This window comes from Ruditapes philippinarum, unplaced genomic scaffold, assembly GCF_026571515.1.
Source record: "Ruditapes philippinarum isolate M1 unplaced genomic scaffold, ASM2657151v2 ctg4254_1_1_1_1, whole genome shotgun sequence".
Classification (NCBI taxonomy): domain Eukaryota; kingdom Metazoa; phylum Mollusca; class Bivalvia; order Venerida; family Veneridae; genus Ruditapes; species Ruditapes philippinarum.
Window position 1 is genome coordinate 45,237 of NW_026861107.1, and position 18,588 is coordinate 63,824.

The window sequence follows — 18,588 nt, forward strand, 5'->3', positions numbered from 1 at the left end:
GAACATCTACCGAATATTAATATACTGTGTGCATCGACCGTTTAATCAGTATGTAATTGACAGGTTAATAAAACCAAACAATAGCCGAACTATAAATGTATATAGCTTGATTGGCTCTTTCAGAAGAAGATCTATGATAATTTCATAATATGTCATTACATTGATTTTTGTTAATAAACTGAATATCTGATACAATGTAACTTTATCAAACACATCATCAATACAAATTGAATTGAAATGAACTGAACGAACGAAATAGTTTACATACTTTGTGTATCTGATAAACCGATCGAATCTTCTCGGCCCTTTCCGTCAAACGTCGGGAAATAACCGATTTGCATATTGATGTCACAACATGAAGTTATGTTTGGGTTAACAAAATATATGGGATGTATATATGGAAAAATAGAGAGAAAGAAAAAAAACCTAAAGAAAATCCAAAACGACAAACTTGTAAATATTGCTGGCTCGATTTGATTGAGCCTGTTCATCATGACCGGTAATGGAAAATGCAAGTTACCTTCCACGCCACCTAGCACCGCCTTAAGCAGAATTAATCATTTTACATGAACTTGTAAACTTGTAAAAATTTTGAAACATCCGCAGATGTTTTAAAATGTTAAAGAAGTCTTAAGTTTTAGGACAATAACAGGTATGTGATAAACAACTCTGGTATGCGACTTTGTATTGAAACTCACTCGGTCGTGAAACAGCGTATCTATTACAAAATAAATACGTCGTGATATTATACATGTTATACCACCATGTGATACCAGAGGCCACACTGACGGATGCGAAACCGAAAATGAAATTTTTATTCCTTATCGCTTTTAAGCGTTGTCATACAAGGAAAACTGTACCTCTTCGGTTTATTTATTTCTCAATTTATCAATTAATAAAACGCTAGACAGTCTATAAAATAAACAACAAACATGTCAATGACAAGACACGAATACTTTAATTCACCCCACCCCATTGATTCGGAAATAAATAAAGTTTATGCATGACATATCTGGAGTGTTTTCTTACAATTTAGTCCCAGTAGATAATTGGAATATTACAATGTCTCCTTCAAAGGTTCATTCTGTCTAAATAAAGTGCATTGATAGTATTTTATTTATAATTTCTTTTGCACGAACTAATATAACTATGTTTTGCCACAGGATTACTAATCGATCTTAATTTATTGATGAGGACATCGACCCTTTCATGAATTATGTTGGAGTTTCAAAACCATGCATCCAACATTCATTGTCGCCGTGTAGGTTTATGGAAACACTCAAAAATTAGCGTCATAAAGTTGCATACTAGTTTATTATTGTAAATTAAACAAATCTTCCAAACTACTGATATTGGTAAATTGTGCTGACATTGACTTAAAAATATTATTTAGATTCGTTTTACTCATTTGTTTTACGGTTATGAATTCGTTTAAGCACATTCATGATGTACTAATATATCACTTCTCCAAAAAGTCGTGGAACACGTGCTTTTTATGTGTTAGAAAGCTCTTGAAAAAGTAATTGTAAGTTGAAATATTTATAGATATTGACTTTACGAAAACGAATAGATCGGGACCGTGTAGGTCTATTATTTTTGTTATTATTAATATGATGATAGTTTAAGAACTAATATTTAAAATTCATTTGGATTAAAATTCATAAATGTTCTTTCATTGCTGTAAAACAACGATAGAAATCTACACAAATAGTTTTTTTAAAGTTGCTTCATCCGTGTAGAAAATTATGCATTGCCAAGCTCTCGGTCATTCCATTGAAATATACTGCACAAGTAAAGAAAGAGTAGGTCAACAACATTGGTATTAGTAGGGAACGAAACACTTATATCGTAGCTTGCAGTTTACCAGCACTTAAACAACTGTGCTATTGCGATAAAACGACGTTGGATCGAATATTAAAACGAGAATAATAATGTTTTCATAAATGACAAGTCAAATAAAATCATACTTAGTCTATAAAACCTGGTTGTGGTGTTTGTAGCTTACCATCCGGCTCACGACAGTAAACCACATTGAATTTAAAAGAGCACAGTTCAGTCATCGCATTGTTCCTGGGCAGGCTATAAAGCAGTTTACCAGCACTAGTTGTGTACGATTTTGCAAAGAACTTCAGTACATGCTAGAACAGAAGTACAATGGTAATAACTGTAGGAAAGAGTTCGTGATCAATCACAACGAAAGTGACCTGAACCGTCTGGGTATTGAATCCGAAACGCCCGAATCACAGTCAAATACTTTACCTGTTAATCTAACCGGACGAAATGTAACCATAAAGTTTAGAGCTATTAATAGAATCATCAAATGTTAAAAATGCGGATATATCGGTTACACATTTGCATTTACTTCACATTTTTATACTGTCCAAATACTGACAGATTACCATTATTATTGGGGTTAATTCTACTAATTGTGTTTCTGTACATTGGTATTACCGGTTATACACTGTTGATTTTATACATTATTTTCCGTTATTCATGAGGACATTGTAAACTTTCTACATCAATCTAATTCATGCCCTAAAAAGCACATATGTTTTATACTATCTTTAGTTACAGAAATGACATAAAACATATTAATGTCAATAAATAACTAAAACTTAAAAATAAACTCGTCAGTGTAATTAAGATCTAACTCTTTCCGTTACAACTTAATTTGTGAAAAATGTAAAGGGAGGTTATGTAGTAAAGCTAAGGCACAATAGGCTATTGATTATCTCCCTTTTATAATAGAAACTAAACTTAAATTATGACAAGATTGATAAAGGACACAAATGAATGAAGTTACATATTTAGTTATAATTAATTTTAACCAATTTCGGGCCGAGCTTGTTTGACAAAAGAAATGGTATAGAGTTCTTTGTTTTCATTCAGATCTTAACCTACACCGAATAACTATTTCAGAGGTTTCGATAGCAAAAGCGTGAAATTATTGCCTGCCGCGTTATACCTTTAAAAGGTTGTATGTTTTTGAATCTTGACTTTAACGCATTTGTGTAGGGACGGTCATTTGTCATGAGATTGTTAAAAGGCATTGACTTCAGGTCCTATTGAAATATAGCCTTTTATTATGATACAAATCCTTAATACGTTTACCACATGGTTAAATATTAAACACTGGATACAAAGAGACTATATGCGTAAGTTCGATGTTTTTTTTAAAATCCAAATAAAACTGATATAAAAAGATAAACAATTATATATCATATAGCTACAATTCACGCTAAAACAGTATACAATAAATTAACAATATATACACAGTCGACGCAGAATAAGAGATATAATATATAACTCGATCTTAAGGGTATAATTTCTTACCACATCGTCTGTAGATATAAATACAATAAAAAATCAATATATAATGGAAATAAAGTAAACAGTACATCTAGATTTAAATACTAAATAAAAAAAAACTGAACGTCTGACTCGTAAGAGATGACACTTAAGAGTGAGCGGGACGGGGACAGGAACAGGAAAAACAAACAAAACAATTGAACAAATACAACAGTAAACGAATGACCAGAGTTTAAGTAAGGGAAGTTAATCATACGCGGTAAAAACTAAGGTTGGCCACGGTAATGCATTACCTCCACTTTGAAGAGTATTGAAATAGGCTAGAATCAATTGCCAACTACATTGAAATTTAGGAGTCTTGGTTAAAACCAAGAAGGGGCAAGTTTTTTTCTTTCTGTGTTTTTTTCTTTTAACAAGTTTACGTATCTCTCAGATCCCTTATGGAAGAAAAAAGTGTTTGATTTTAATTATATAGTTACTGTAGGTATTTATTTGCTAAATAATGCCAATTTTATAGCAAATATGGTACCAGATATTTTCAAAGTTTAATTAAATAAAACTACATGGTTCAATAAATTTATATTTCGCATGATCAACCAATATACTTTTTAGAAAATTAAGACAAACTTTGAAAACAGCCCCTCATTGTGTTTAATTTTAAGGATATTTTGAATAAGGCTTTTTATATAAGGAAATGGTCAAATAAGTGTTTAAAGTGAGTGGGATAGGGTGACATTTTTTTATACATATGAAAAACATTTTGTTTACAATCAATAATTTTGTTCGTGTAATTTGTTACGTGAATGTTATTATTTGTTTGAATGTTATTATTTGTTAATTAACAATGAGCAATAGGAAAACATTTTTCTTAATGATGATATTATATATTACTTAGAGTTTCCTCATTTCTGAAAAAAGCTCTTCTAACAGCAAAGTTAAAGTTCAGAAATATATCCTTAATTTATAAACCAGACGGTAAATTTTATTTAAGTTTTGCATACAGGTGACCTTTAAGGCAGGTAACTGTCCTTTGTTGTCAATTTTACAGTTCCTTATAGTGCCCATTACCATTGGTCTACAGCTGCCATAGACATGTAATACAATATATGACACGTTCATAAAATATAACGGTGCACTGGCCTATTTTAATGCAAGTAAATGATTACTGAAAAAATAGACCTAACCCCCTAGGTTTGCTCTGGGGGGGGGGGGGGCCTCGCGTATACGCATGTCCGAGACCGTATCATCTCTTTAATAAGAAGGTTAGAGCAGCCCCTTAATTGCTATTTACGGATCAGACACAATAATATAAATTACCCTGTGTATATGTAATGTATTTAGGGAACAAAATGCTTTGCTAAATCCAAGTGTATGGACCTTCTTCCCAATACTGGTCTACCGGCTGACAAAATGGACCATAAACACATATGTATTTCTGACCGTCGGGCTTTAGTGGTTCCTCCCTGGACCATCGAATCGCTAGAAGTAACTTCAATAGAAACAGATCTTATTTTCTGTACCTTGTTAGATCAGAAACAGATATTTCTTTTGATAATATACTGGTTTAAGACAAATTTATGCAGATGGATCAAACGACCGAGACTCGGACGTAAACAGTAAATATTCATCAGTCAAATTTGAAAAAAAAGTGTTTAATTGCAATTAAAATAACATGTGCCTGTACGGACTTTACTAATCCGTGGTGTTTGATAAAATTTATTTATTTTTACTGGTCTCCCTGGAACCAAAAGGTAGAGACTTGAAACCATAGGCGAAATTTATTTAAATATACAAAATCCTGAACGCTGGTAAAGAAGTAACCATTGAGGCACATAAAGGTATTCTTGATAATGAGCAGGGCGATCAGAGCAGACTTAATCCTCAACGATCTAACAGAGTCCATATCACTCCCACCGACCGAATTATATCTTATTATACACAAACAAATAAATGGAACGCGCTGGGGTTGACATATCTGTATCTAGTCATATGCATTTAAGCACGTGGTCAAAACCTTGCTAGTTTTGTATTCTTTTCATATATCTCGGGGGTAAACATACATCAATACCACGTGGACTTATAATATGTTCATTCTCTGATAATTTATACTTATATTGATATAATGAAAGTTATGTCAGAGTGTCATATTTTTGTTGTTATGAATATTACATTTGGGAATTGAATTAGATTAATATCTTTGGGGTTGTAACAGGGACAGAAGGGAGGGGGTAGAGGTAGGGGAAATATCAAATGCATGGTACATATAAAACAAATTTTCAAATCTACAAAATTAAAAAAAAATATGGCATTTACCTATACACACTAATCAGAAAGTTCAGTACCTTAAATTAGCTATTTATACTCAATTACCATGCATCTCTCAGATCCCTTATGGAAGAAAAAAATGTTTGATTTTGATTATATAATTACCCCAAACGATACTTCAACCATCATGTACATTCAACAAATTAAAATACTGACATTATATATTAATGATGGTGACTACCTGAAAGTGATTAATGAAGTATCACTAGTTAACAATTATAATTAAATATATGTACAGTCTTTAAGTATGGTAATGTAAGTGTTGTCTGCTAGTTGACTTTCTTACCTTCAATTTTACCAGGACTGAGTCTAACTATCAGTAGGATTGTTAGAACCACTAGGTTAAGATATCATGTACGAAAAGTAGACACAATTCTTGGTCGCAATTGGAAAGAACTGACACGGTATCGGTGATTTCTGGGTGAACCATGGACGAAAATGCAAAGGCTGTGTCATTCCGTCTCACAAGGAAAGACGATTGCTTACTTTTTCTTTGAAAAAACTAGGACAGTTCTGAACAACTGGTGTCAAACGGGTTTGAATGTCACGAGAATGATAAAAAGCACTGATGTTTGGACTGAAGAAAATAGATTTTTATTGCGGTTAGCCGCTTTAGTTATAACAACTTATGGAAAGACTGGTCATTTTGAGCAAAAACAGCCAAATTACTAACTCTAATTTACTGCTGCGCAGTAACAAATAGTTCTCAAAATGTAACAAACAATTACCAATGATTTGAAGATTTTTCATGTGCTGGGCCATTATATCATGGTGTAATTTTATGTGATTTTTATTACCAGAATGAGATTGTGAGAATAAACATTTTTGAATATATTAACATATGCTTGTATAAGTACGCCTGGTGATACTTCGCTGAATTCCGTGAACATTCAAAACTCCTCGCAGCGGTTACTTCCCTTTATCAGTACAGTCTATAGTAGTCTTATACTTGTAAGTTTGTAAATTTATTTTTGGATTGCCGTCGTTTCCATATTATATAAACCAATAGACTACATTTCAAACCTTGTTCAGTATTCAGATATTCTGAGATGGATTGATTTGCAAAATACTGAATTTCTCATGATATAAATACAAATTTGATACTAAATTACAGAATTGTACATGGATTGAAATTGTGTAATTTACATGCAATTTGATTTACACTGAATAATACATGGAATCTGAGTTGCACTGAATTTTACATCCAAAACAGTTTGTATAATACTTTATTTTATATAAGTGAGTTATTTTCGCAAAAGTTCATGGTTAAATATACATGTATGTTTATATAAATTGATGTATTTTCTACAGTCCATTTGGTAAAATCATCTAGAAACATATTTCTAGAAACATATTTGCTACGGAATTCATGCACTGGAATTATTTTATTGTTACGTCTTGTAAGCAATAGAAACATCTGTGATGGAAATCAATTCTGACCCTTAGAGAGATATTTTCTCAATGTATTTAATTACATAAATCATGAGTCTACGATACAGTCGCGTTCTAATGGGGACTTATGACACAGGATACTTGTGCAGAAGACGCAAAAAAATCAAATGCATATTGTACCTCTTGAAACCTTTGTTTGTTTTTATATTAAATGCATATCGTACCCCATTTAGCCTGAATTTCGTTTTGTAGATTGAAATAAAATCATATTTAATACTTATTTTACTTGAAGTTCTGTAATATGACACACATATAAAATAAAGAGAGCTCCCCATCTACTTAAATTTTGACAGTTGTGTACTCGTCCTTAAGAATTCAGTATTGAACTCAACAATGTATAAACAAACTCTTAAAGTGTAGAGCATACATTTTGCTGAACTAATAACTTTTAAACAGATGATACATCAGATGCTTTGTTAAACACATAATCGAAAGTAGAAAGTAATTGTCTTTGATTATGTTGTGAATAACAAGTGGCTTTTTATGCTCTATCATATTTGTTCTACAATAAAGAAATTGATTGTTGGGTCGAGAAGTCTTTTGTATTTCCTAAAAGTATTTTTAAAAGCAATTACAAAATCCACAAAATGTGTGTGGCATTTCGAAATATTTATGCAGCTCTTCTAAAAAATAACTTAATTACACAATTCTTCCCATAAAATCGTTTATAAAAAGAAAACTTTATATGTACTGTGAATATTAATGAATATATTAGAATTCACATAATCTTGTTAAATGCAAACATAGGAATCTGTAATGCATTTTGTTTGCAACAATAAACAACATAAAAACACAGTATTAGCAGCAACGCCTTTTTTAGCTGTGACTTATGAACGCATATTTGGAGAAGTTTATACGACGCACGTCTCATAAAAACGAAGGGTAATATTCAAATATAACAAATAGCCCTTTAATATCAATATTTTACTAATTCCTTTTTTCATCACTAGCAAAATCTACAGCTTTAAATTACATTACAAATGAAGTTCCGATATGAATGGAAAAAATGTCATTAAGATAAAGTATGCCTCCCGGCTTCTATTTTAAATGATATACAATGTAACAGTCTTGTGAAGCAATCCATACATAGACTGATTTATATAGATAAACTAAGTTTAACAAATTGATCATGCCAACAAAAACACATTTTTCCATTTATCTGAGATAATGTTGTAAATCACTAAAACATTGAATAAGACGTGTATATCTGTCTGATGTAACAATAAATTGAATATTTTAACGTATTGGTTCCTAAAACAGCAGAGGTACTAATACTTTTAATCGGTTAACATATATATCAACAAAACTGTTCGTGTAATCTGAAATGTTTACACGTTTGTCCAAATCATTGCAAGGAAATGTCATTTGCTGCTGTTGGTCATTTTGAATTTGATTGGTACCTAAGACAAAGACAAATGGTTATTTTTTTCTCTATAGATAAGTTTTTCATTTTCTTCGTGCTTGCATTTTATACGTTTTTCATTTTCTTCGTGTTGCATTTTATTGCATATAATGTTTATTTGCGTAACATACTTGATGAATTATAGTTATTATTCAAGGAGAATATAGTAAAATCTATTAAAGGCAAAACATAAACACAACATAAGAATTATTTTGACAGTGATGTTGTTGATAATTGTTCGTACATATAAATTATTTTCAATGCAGGATTAAGTATTTACATTTACACTTAAAAGGAAATTGACTTTGCTGTCCTTGTTTGGTGTATTGCTGGGCTCCTTGCCGGTAATCCTGTGTTGCTGGGTCGTATGGGGGTTGCGTTCATTTGACTACGCCATTCCTTGATGATCTTGTTATTCATATTTCATTGGCTTTCAATAATGCGCATTTATTAAAAATAATTATATTCGTGCACGTATTATATTCAAATTAACATTTATTTTTTCCGGTATTTATTATACAAGAACCGTTAAGTCTTCTGTAGTTTTTTTGGTTTTAATTCATCGTTCCGTTGCATCACGAAAGTTACCCTATATTCTATGCAATTTCGTATCGGTCAAATATTCAAATTCGAAAAATATTTGCCTACAAATATGTCGAATCGATATGCACTAATCACTCATTTATCATTCTGAATTATTATCCATTGTTACATTTAAAATTGGCTTGACATTCCGTACGGCTAAATACATACCCGAAACACTTTTTAAAAAAGAACATAGCCCTAAGCATCTTAGTTGTGCAAGCCGCGTTGGTAAATGTACTTTCGTAGGCCAGCTTTTGTGTCATTGAGTTAGAACCACTTCCTCGGACGATGTCCGTCTGAGATCAGTTTGACTTCCTGCAAAATTTACAGGAAAGAACTGAATATTAGAAGGGTTTTCATTTATCATAAAATTTCAGGTCGTTTTAACAATACTAAAACATCCCATGTATTGTAAATGTATTGTAATGAATTGAATAGAAATGTAATAATCGTGTTAAATTCAAAAATTTGAAACTATATATTATTTAGTCACAACACTTAACAACAACAAAAACAATAGCAACAGCAACTCATTAATTTTGTTTGCTTGTTTTTTGTTTTTGTTTGCTTAAATTCCATTTCGGTTTTTCCATTAAATTACTGTTAATGACATAACAGTCTTGCGAAACAGACAAAAGTTCAAACATAGACCCATTGTAATTTTAAATGATAAACTGATTAAACATACGGATTATGTCTACATTTTCCGTGTATATCAGATAGTTCATGCTGTAAATCTTTGATATATTGAAAAATAAATCTAGTGTATCTGACAGAATAATGATATGAATCTTTTAACATATTGTTTCCTGGAACAACAGACGTAATAAAAAATGTTATCGTGAAACATTTATCAACAGCAAATGTCAGTGTGAGGGTAAACGCAACAACTCTGTCCAAATCATTGTACTATAAAATTTAACATGTGCTTTTGTTGATCATTCACAATTTTATTGGTTTTCAAGGTTAAATGTTTGGGGTTAAATCAACGATGGAAACTTTTTTTCCGCATCGTTGTTAAGATTGATATTTTAAGAATGATCAAGAAGGAAGAGCTACTGTTTTATTTTTGATAAATACGATTTTAGTGTTATCTTGAGTGCTTTCTTTTTTATATCTAAAGTTTACTTGCATTAGAATATAACATGTTATGTGTAACAGACTTGGCTTAAAGTATTAGTTTACAGTTAACACAATAAATGGTAAGAGGAATGTAACATTTCCTTTTAAATATCTATGCAATATAACAAAACATCTGTATTATTCAGTGAATGTCTCTATTATATTATTATTCTACAACCTTGAAAACACACTGCCAATAATCATACCCTTTATATAGAGTAATGACTAAGAACCAACAATGTGGTAAACATGAGTTACTTCCCATTAATATAGGGAGAAACTGAAACCCTTAAGAACGCCGTAAACAGCAAAATTATAGAATGACGCAGGCTCAGTTTTATTAAGCCATGGAAATAAGTGGTATTTAGTGTGGGTCAAAAAAAAAAATTTTAAAATTCTGATGAAAATCAAGGGATGGGTTTGATATAATTTTCTTTTAATAATGGGCTTTATCAATAACTGTATTTTTGCATATTTATGACTTAAACGTGAAATAAATACCGCTTTAACCAGTGCAAGGTGGTGGTGTTAGATATGTTTCAATTCCAATTCTTATTCATAAACAGGTACAGTAAAACTAAGTCAACGATTTCGGACTGTTATTGTTTTTGTTTGGTTCTCCATACCTGACATTCTAAAGTGTAAACCATTATGTTCAACTTGTAGTCTTCGGTTAACTATAAACTGCCCTATGTTAATAAACTTTTGGTTTTGCAAATATAGATCTTAAAAATTAAGAAACTATATTGCAACAACCTTAAGGTACTTTTATTTGAAATTGCGCACGACTTAGAAACTAGTTGCCGCAACATAATATCTCTTGCGTACCACTTAATTATTTCGTGCGCACGATTTAGTGACTCGTGGCCACTACATACTTAATTATCTAGTGTCCACGACTTAGTTACTCGTGGAAACGACATAGTATATCGTGGTCATTACATAGTATCTCGTGGCCACGACTAAGAAACTCGTGGCAACGGCTTAGTAACTCGCAAGTGTGCGCACGACAATGACTAATAATTCATTATTTATATTTTATCCTTTAGATGTACACATTTGTGTATATGTATATTGGTCAGTATAATGATAACTTTACATTCAGTGGAAAGCGACAAGAAATGAAAACATAATCGAAAGTAGAAAGCAATATTGTTTTGATTATTTACAAGTGACGTGTAAAGTGTTATCTTATGTTATGTAATAAAACAAATAATAAGGGGCGTCGTGTAGTCACAAGCATTTTCTACACGTCTTGGCATATGCATAATATGAATTCCATAAAATCGATAAAAGGTAAAAGGTGATTAAGGTAATAAAGGTGTGTGGTAATTAGACATTACGTATTAAACCATTTTTAAAAATAGATTACACGTGTAAGTGTAATTAGATAAACACTTTATCATTATCAGATTGTGTAAATATCGATATTCTTTTATTTCAAATCGTCTAACAAACGAAAATATTCCTTGTACTGCGAAAAGTAATAAACTTGAAATTATTCACATCTTCGTGTTAAATGCAAAAAAGTGAAACTAGAATGTGTACTATTTAAAACAACTATCAAGAGCAATAAGAACATAACAACCAGTTGCTGTAACAACTGTTTCATCAACGGTGACATCCGGGCAAACGCGTATTATTTAGATACCGTCACACGGCAATATAAATATTATGTATGTTTCACTACAATACTACCTTCGACTTCCCTTCGCGGCGTGCAAGTCGCTCGGAGGGCATAGGTTACACCAGATGGGTGACCTAGTTAGGTCACTATGCTGGTGTGACCTAACCAACGGCGAAAAGTGTAGCCCTACAAAGAGCTTCTCTTCCCGGAAGAGGTGCCTTTCTTCTATATTGTCTACTGCGTTCAAGATCGGAGAATTGAGTCCTACAGAAGATCTACGACAAAGGACGGCATGAGAAGACCTCCATTGGGGCTATACGATCAGCGACGTTGAAGGCGAACTAAGTCCTCCGTAGCAGGCTCTACGACCAGCGACGTTACAGAGGCCGATAGTCTTGGACATATGGCAAAGCCGGCGCCCAGTATAAATAAAACTGAAAACACAAGTTATACTATAATAGTGTAATAAATCTCTCTGGCCACTGTGAAATCACTCTGTAAAGCAACTGTTTGTTGTTCTGACAGACTTACCTCTCTTATATAGATCTTAACGATAGAAAGTTGGCAGTCTAGTTTTCCCTCTTATTGAATTGATTGTAAAAATGAAGATATGATTCTCTTTCTCCAACATTTTAGCATCGTTTGTTTCAATATCAAAGTAGCTCCAATGTTTTTGCTGTGTACGGATGATTCAACCTTTAAAACATTTTAGAAAGACAAAAAGGAAAAGATAAGCTGTGTTATATAATATTAAGCATTAACAAATAAGAATGAAGTAATAGATGAAGTTAATACGAGGAAAGTCTCATAAACACAATTTTTTTATTGAAATATAACAAACTGCATTACAATGGTTTTTATTACCATTTGATTAAACATATATTGTTAACGCCTAGCATTAGTTTCAAGTAAAAAAAAATAAAATTTATCAATGAAATGTAATAGTAATAGAACATATGTAAATAATGTTACCGTCTTTAGATACGATTCATATACAGACAAAATGTAGACAAACTGATATGTTTTACACCAACTACGTGTTATAAACAAATAGATCATGTGAACAGTTTTCCATTTATCTCAAATAATACAAGTTGTAAATCACTGGAACATTGAATAATACAGCAAGCTTATCTGACAGAATAATTAATTGAATCTGTTAACATATTGTTTCAGGGAATATCAGACTTAATACAAGTTGAATTCGGTAATCTTGTATCAATAGCAAATGTTAGTGCATTAGTTCTTGCAACAAATTTGTCCAAATCATTAAAATGAAATTTAACATTTGTTTCTGCAGATCATGTAGAATGTTATCGGTCGTCAGGATCAATTGTTTAGTTGTAGAGGAATCATTTCATTTTTTTTCGCAACAATCATTTGAAGATTGATAAAGAAGAAAAGTTACTGTAAAAGTTGTATTCTATTGACACATTTTTCATTCTATCTTTTCCATTTTAATCTTGCTTGCATTGTTGGTCTTTTGCTTAAAATGTTAACTGAAATTATCTTGTATCTAAAATGCAATGTACTTGATGGGTTCTAGAATAGAGATAAATAGTGCATGCAATACAATAATGAAATCATTGACGTGTTTCACGGTTAAATACTCACTGACCCTTTATAGCTATGGTTGATACATTACAAGCGCTTGTTTTATCTATTCATTTGCTGAAATCTTGATTAATGTTTTGCAATACAATTTAAAGTTTTGTAATTTGTTTCCAGATATCCTGAATGATTTTCATATATCTCAAGCACTTGTTAAACGTTTTTATGACAACTTACTTAAACATATTACTTTTTATTTAAGTATTTGTAAAAGACATGCCAAAAATCTTTACATATACAAAGCTTATTGTTTTTAAACCCTTTGTTTGTTGAAATATGGGAAAAAATATATAAAAAGCATATCAAATATTTGAAAAGTTAAAAAAGCCACTATATATTGTAAATTACTCTAGTTCTACGCGTTATACTTCATATTAAATTCCAATAAGTTAGTTAAGTTAAAAACAGTATTAATATGTAATCTTAACATTATTTTATAAAATTCATAAAAAAAACATTGCACGGATTGAGTTGGTAGCTTAATTTGTTTTAATTTTCTGTTTCCTTCTTATAAGTTTAAGCATATTCTTCTTTCGTTTTATTACAGTCAAATAGAATTATTCATCAATTAGAAGTTCTTGAAAACGAATTTGAAAATAAATGCCTGCACTAAAATTATTTTATTGTTTCCTTTTTAAAAGCAATAACTCAGAAATAAAGCCATGAGACATATTTGATTACTTACCAATCCTGACATTTGAAGAGACGTTGACTTAGATTGCATTTTTTAAATGTATTTTTTACACAAATTAAAAAAAAAACATTACAATTCCGTTTCAGTCGAGACTTATTACATATGATACTTAATAAAATGCAAAAGAGATAGCAATATAAGTGAAATTAAGGTGGTGCTTAAAATATTATAGAGACAAAAATGCTGCAAACACTGACATGATGTGAAGTCCATAGTTACGCTTGCATTTTACAGATTGTTTGAGCAAATCACCTTTTTTCAGTGGAGTCTCGAAAACCCGTAAACAAATTAATTAACCTCTAATTTTCGTTCTAATCCAGTTACCTATAAGATTCTGGTTGTTATACTTCGATTATATTTAACGAGTACTTTTTTCATAACTAGGTTTTATTTTACTTCTTAAGAAAACACACCCAAAATAGTTAAATAGCGTTTGAATTGTGGTTTTATAGCAGGTCTTGAAGATGATAGCAGTGAAATGGCTATTATATGTCATAAAGGGGGCACAGGGTATATAAATTAGTTTACTAAATAAATTGTGATTAGGGCGATTTTTGCAGTATGTAACTATCATTGTTCAGGTTAAAATATTGAACAGTTTATGATACATTAAATTTTGATCGCATTGTTTATTTATATAAAACCGATGAAAAAGTCACCTGAGTTTTTTAAACTGAGCAAAGAAAGCGATGATGTTCAAATGTTGTACACATAGAACGATCACCACCTATTCCCTTTGATTCGGAAACAAGGCCATACTCGGTTAATAACACTTTGAGAAATTTTAAGGTGGGAGCAACCTGCCTCAGAGATATGCCTGTCTGCAACACCAACCGCCCTATTATGCTGCGTTCATATGCGTTTTTCGATTTTAATTCATTATGTTGAAAGCTTACACACACGCTGATTTGCAAATCGTAAAACGAGAACACAGCAGTATAGAAATATACACGTTATATACATGCCGTCAAAATCTAGATTTTTGAGGTTCACGTTTACAAAAAAAAACAAAAGAGAAAATATGAATCCCTAAAGAACGCTTAACACGGCAAATTGAAAATGTTGCAGGCTCGGTTTGATTGAGTCTGTTCATGGACGGTATTGTAAAGTGCAAATGACCGTCCACACCCCCTCGCACCGGCTTAAGCAGAATTCAACATTTTACATGAACTTTGGCGGATTTCATGGAACCTTCAATGTGACACATACGTGCCATTCCATGAAAAGCGGCGTATGGTCCCCAAGTAAAAAATATGCGTGTGCCCTAAACGAGAAAACAATGGGTCAAACTCAATAGAATGGAATAATTTTGAAAGCGGATCAGAGGTTACGAAACCTGCATATCACAGGAAGTACGTCAAAAGACAGATCTAAAAAAGGCCACATATCCTAAAGGTGATTCAACAGTATTTAGCAGGGGAATACTGGAACCACCCAACAAGACAAAAGCCGAATAGAAGGAACAGAATTACCACAAGCACAACATTTATGTCGTACTGAACGATCCTTACATGGCTTTAACAAAACCGCATGAGAAATTTATTTAGGTTCTAATATATGCTCATCTTATTGGCGATGTTGTCATCGGAGACAAATGCTACCCTTATACATTTTTGAGTAGAATTGTTTTACTACCATACAAACCTCTTAATCACTATAACAATACTATTAGGCCAAACGCGACAAAAGAAAAATAGTTCATATTATTAGTCCATGAAACTTATAAAAGTACACAAAAATAAAAATTACCGTTTAATAATCAGTTACGTAAGGAAAAATAAAACATTTCTGGGGGAAAATATCGTTGCATTGAACCCCGCAATTTTACAATTAATATTCGTAAAGCAGGTGATAAGCCACAAGTGATAAATTAAACACATAATCAAAAGTAGAAAGTAATTATCTTTTATTTCGTCTTGAATAACAAGTGGCGTTAAATGTTCTATCTTCTTTGTTCTAGAATAAAGAAATAGCTTGTGGCGTATTGCAGTCAATTTCATTTCCTAAAGGTCTTAGCATTAATGTGCAAAGAAAATTAAAATCTAACAAAAGCACAAGAATGTGTGTGGTATTTTGAAAAACAAAGTCTCTTCTAATGAATAACTGACACGATAAAGTACACTTAACTACAAAATGCTTACCATTTTGTGCTGTCGATTTTTTTTACTTAAACTTTAAAAAAACACATTTTGTGTATAGCAAATAATTATAATTGTAAAACTATTATTCATTATTGCTTTAAATGCAAGCAAAGTGTTAAAAACGTACACGTTTACATGTAATGTGATAAAAGGCAAAACTCGACACAATTGTTCTCAAATATAAATTTCTTCTGTCCACATTATATAAGCTCGACTATACGAAGTATATGGAGAGTCTTCCTACTCACCCCTTTGCGGCATCCGAGTCGGCGCCCAGAGTTCAGATCAAAAATTTGGTGGACTTGGATATTTTCCTTAATATTATGATTTTACTCTTGTTACTTTAATTCTTAAGGGATCAACTTCAGACCCTTACTATATGTTCCTTATCACCATCCAAATCATAGGTGACAAGAGATTTTAGCACCAGTTATTTCCCAATGAACTTAGATTCTTCCTTTTTAAATGTAATTTCACTATAACGTCTATATTTCTTACGGTATCTACATCAAACTTCGCATATATGTTCCTTATCATCACCCAAATGATGTGTGACAAGATTCATAATTCTATCACACATTTTGTCCGAATTATTCTACTTAAACTTAGAATTTAAGTTCTTCATTTGTGGAGGTATCTACTTCGAACTCGATTGTGTGTTACTTGTTGCAAGCTTCAAATGCTTGTTTCTTATTATCACCCACATCATGTGTAGTAAGCTCTTTAGCTGTCGCCACAATATTTCCAGAATTGTTACCCACTTGAACTTGGACTTTTATTATTTCATTTAAAAAGTTCATTTCTCATGCGTCAATATTTTCTAAATCATCTTCCCTTAGAATTTTCCTTATTTTGTCTGTAACATCTTTATTGCTTCAGGGATTTGATCCAGACTTCAAAAAAGAAGCTTTGTTATCGACACCTTTGTCATATGTGATAAGATGTATAGCATTAGCTTCTGTTTTTCCAGATTTATCTATTTAATATTTGAACTTGAAAATTATTTGAAAATTGTTATATTTTTAGGCATTATTTATGTTATTATAAATGGTATCTACTCCAGACATAAGATTCTTTGTCATTACTCACAATATAGAAATGTATTTTTGATTTAAAAAAGGGTAACTATTCTATTTATTGATTCATTGATTTACATCATGCTAATTTTACAGCCATACGCTTGCGTCCATGCTCATTGATTTTTAAATATTAATACTTATAAGAAAGTTTTACAGTAAATGATTTTCATGACTACATACTGAAACAATATAACACTGTTCATTTATAGAACACGATGTTTAAAACTAAATTTTCAAAGTTTTCATATCAATTCAATCTTGTCTTTCATAAGTATAGGTCAGCATATAGTCAGGAATTTGACTCTACATTTATGTACATATGTCATCAATGTTATTAATCACAAAACGACTTTACAGTTATTGTATCCAATACATATGTGAGAAGTACATTTTTTTTCTTTTTTCTGGATGTTTTAGAGATGCTTGGAAAGAGATTTAAATAACAATTTCTGCACACTTTAAGCTGTTTGGTATGACATTGTCAATTTTATCAATTCTGTCACTTAAAATTAAATCTGCATGAAAGATAACGGTTATTTATAATGATTCCTTCTCACAATTTTGACCAAAAGAAAATTGATTTTTCTGTTGAATTAGTTCAGTCTGGAGGTGATTTTATTCATGGCATAAGTATATAAATGAGAATATAAGTCTATTTTTAATTTGACCTAGATATTGAATGCAACATTTCCATCAATTACAAAAATTAAATTAACATCTAATCGCTTGTTAAGCTATACAGCTGATATGATACTATAGACTTGAGCATCGAAATGAACTTATACAAACATGTTCAAATCAAATACATTATTCTTATTATGGATATGCTCGTTTGTGGTATATATTTGTTTTTCTAAAAAAAGATGTCTTAGAAAATTAAGACAATGTGTGATTTTCTGTGTCAGATGAATAATTCCCATATTTGAAAAATTTCTAGGTAACCTGATAATCTGAATTCTAAATCAGTGTGAAAGAATTTATTTTTGAACGTCACTTTGTCTTCTCAGTTTTTATCATGTAAGGTCATTAAAACGACGTTATATAAAACATTGTTGTGAAGAGATTAAATGTGAAGTTGATGGTAATTTTAATTGGAGAAGTTGTGTAAAGTTATGTGTTCAACTTCAAAACCGGGCACTCTTTTAGCAAATAAAGTTGTAAGTTAAAAGTTGTATTTAATATTTGTTTTCCATTACTAATAGAAACTTGAAAGAACTATTGTATTAAAACCTGAAGATATT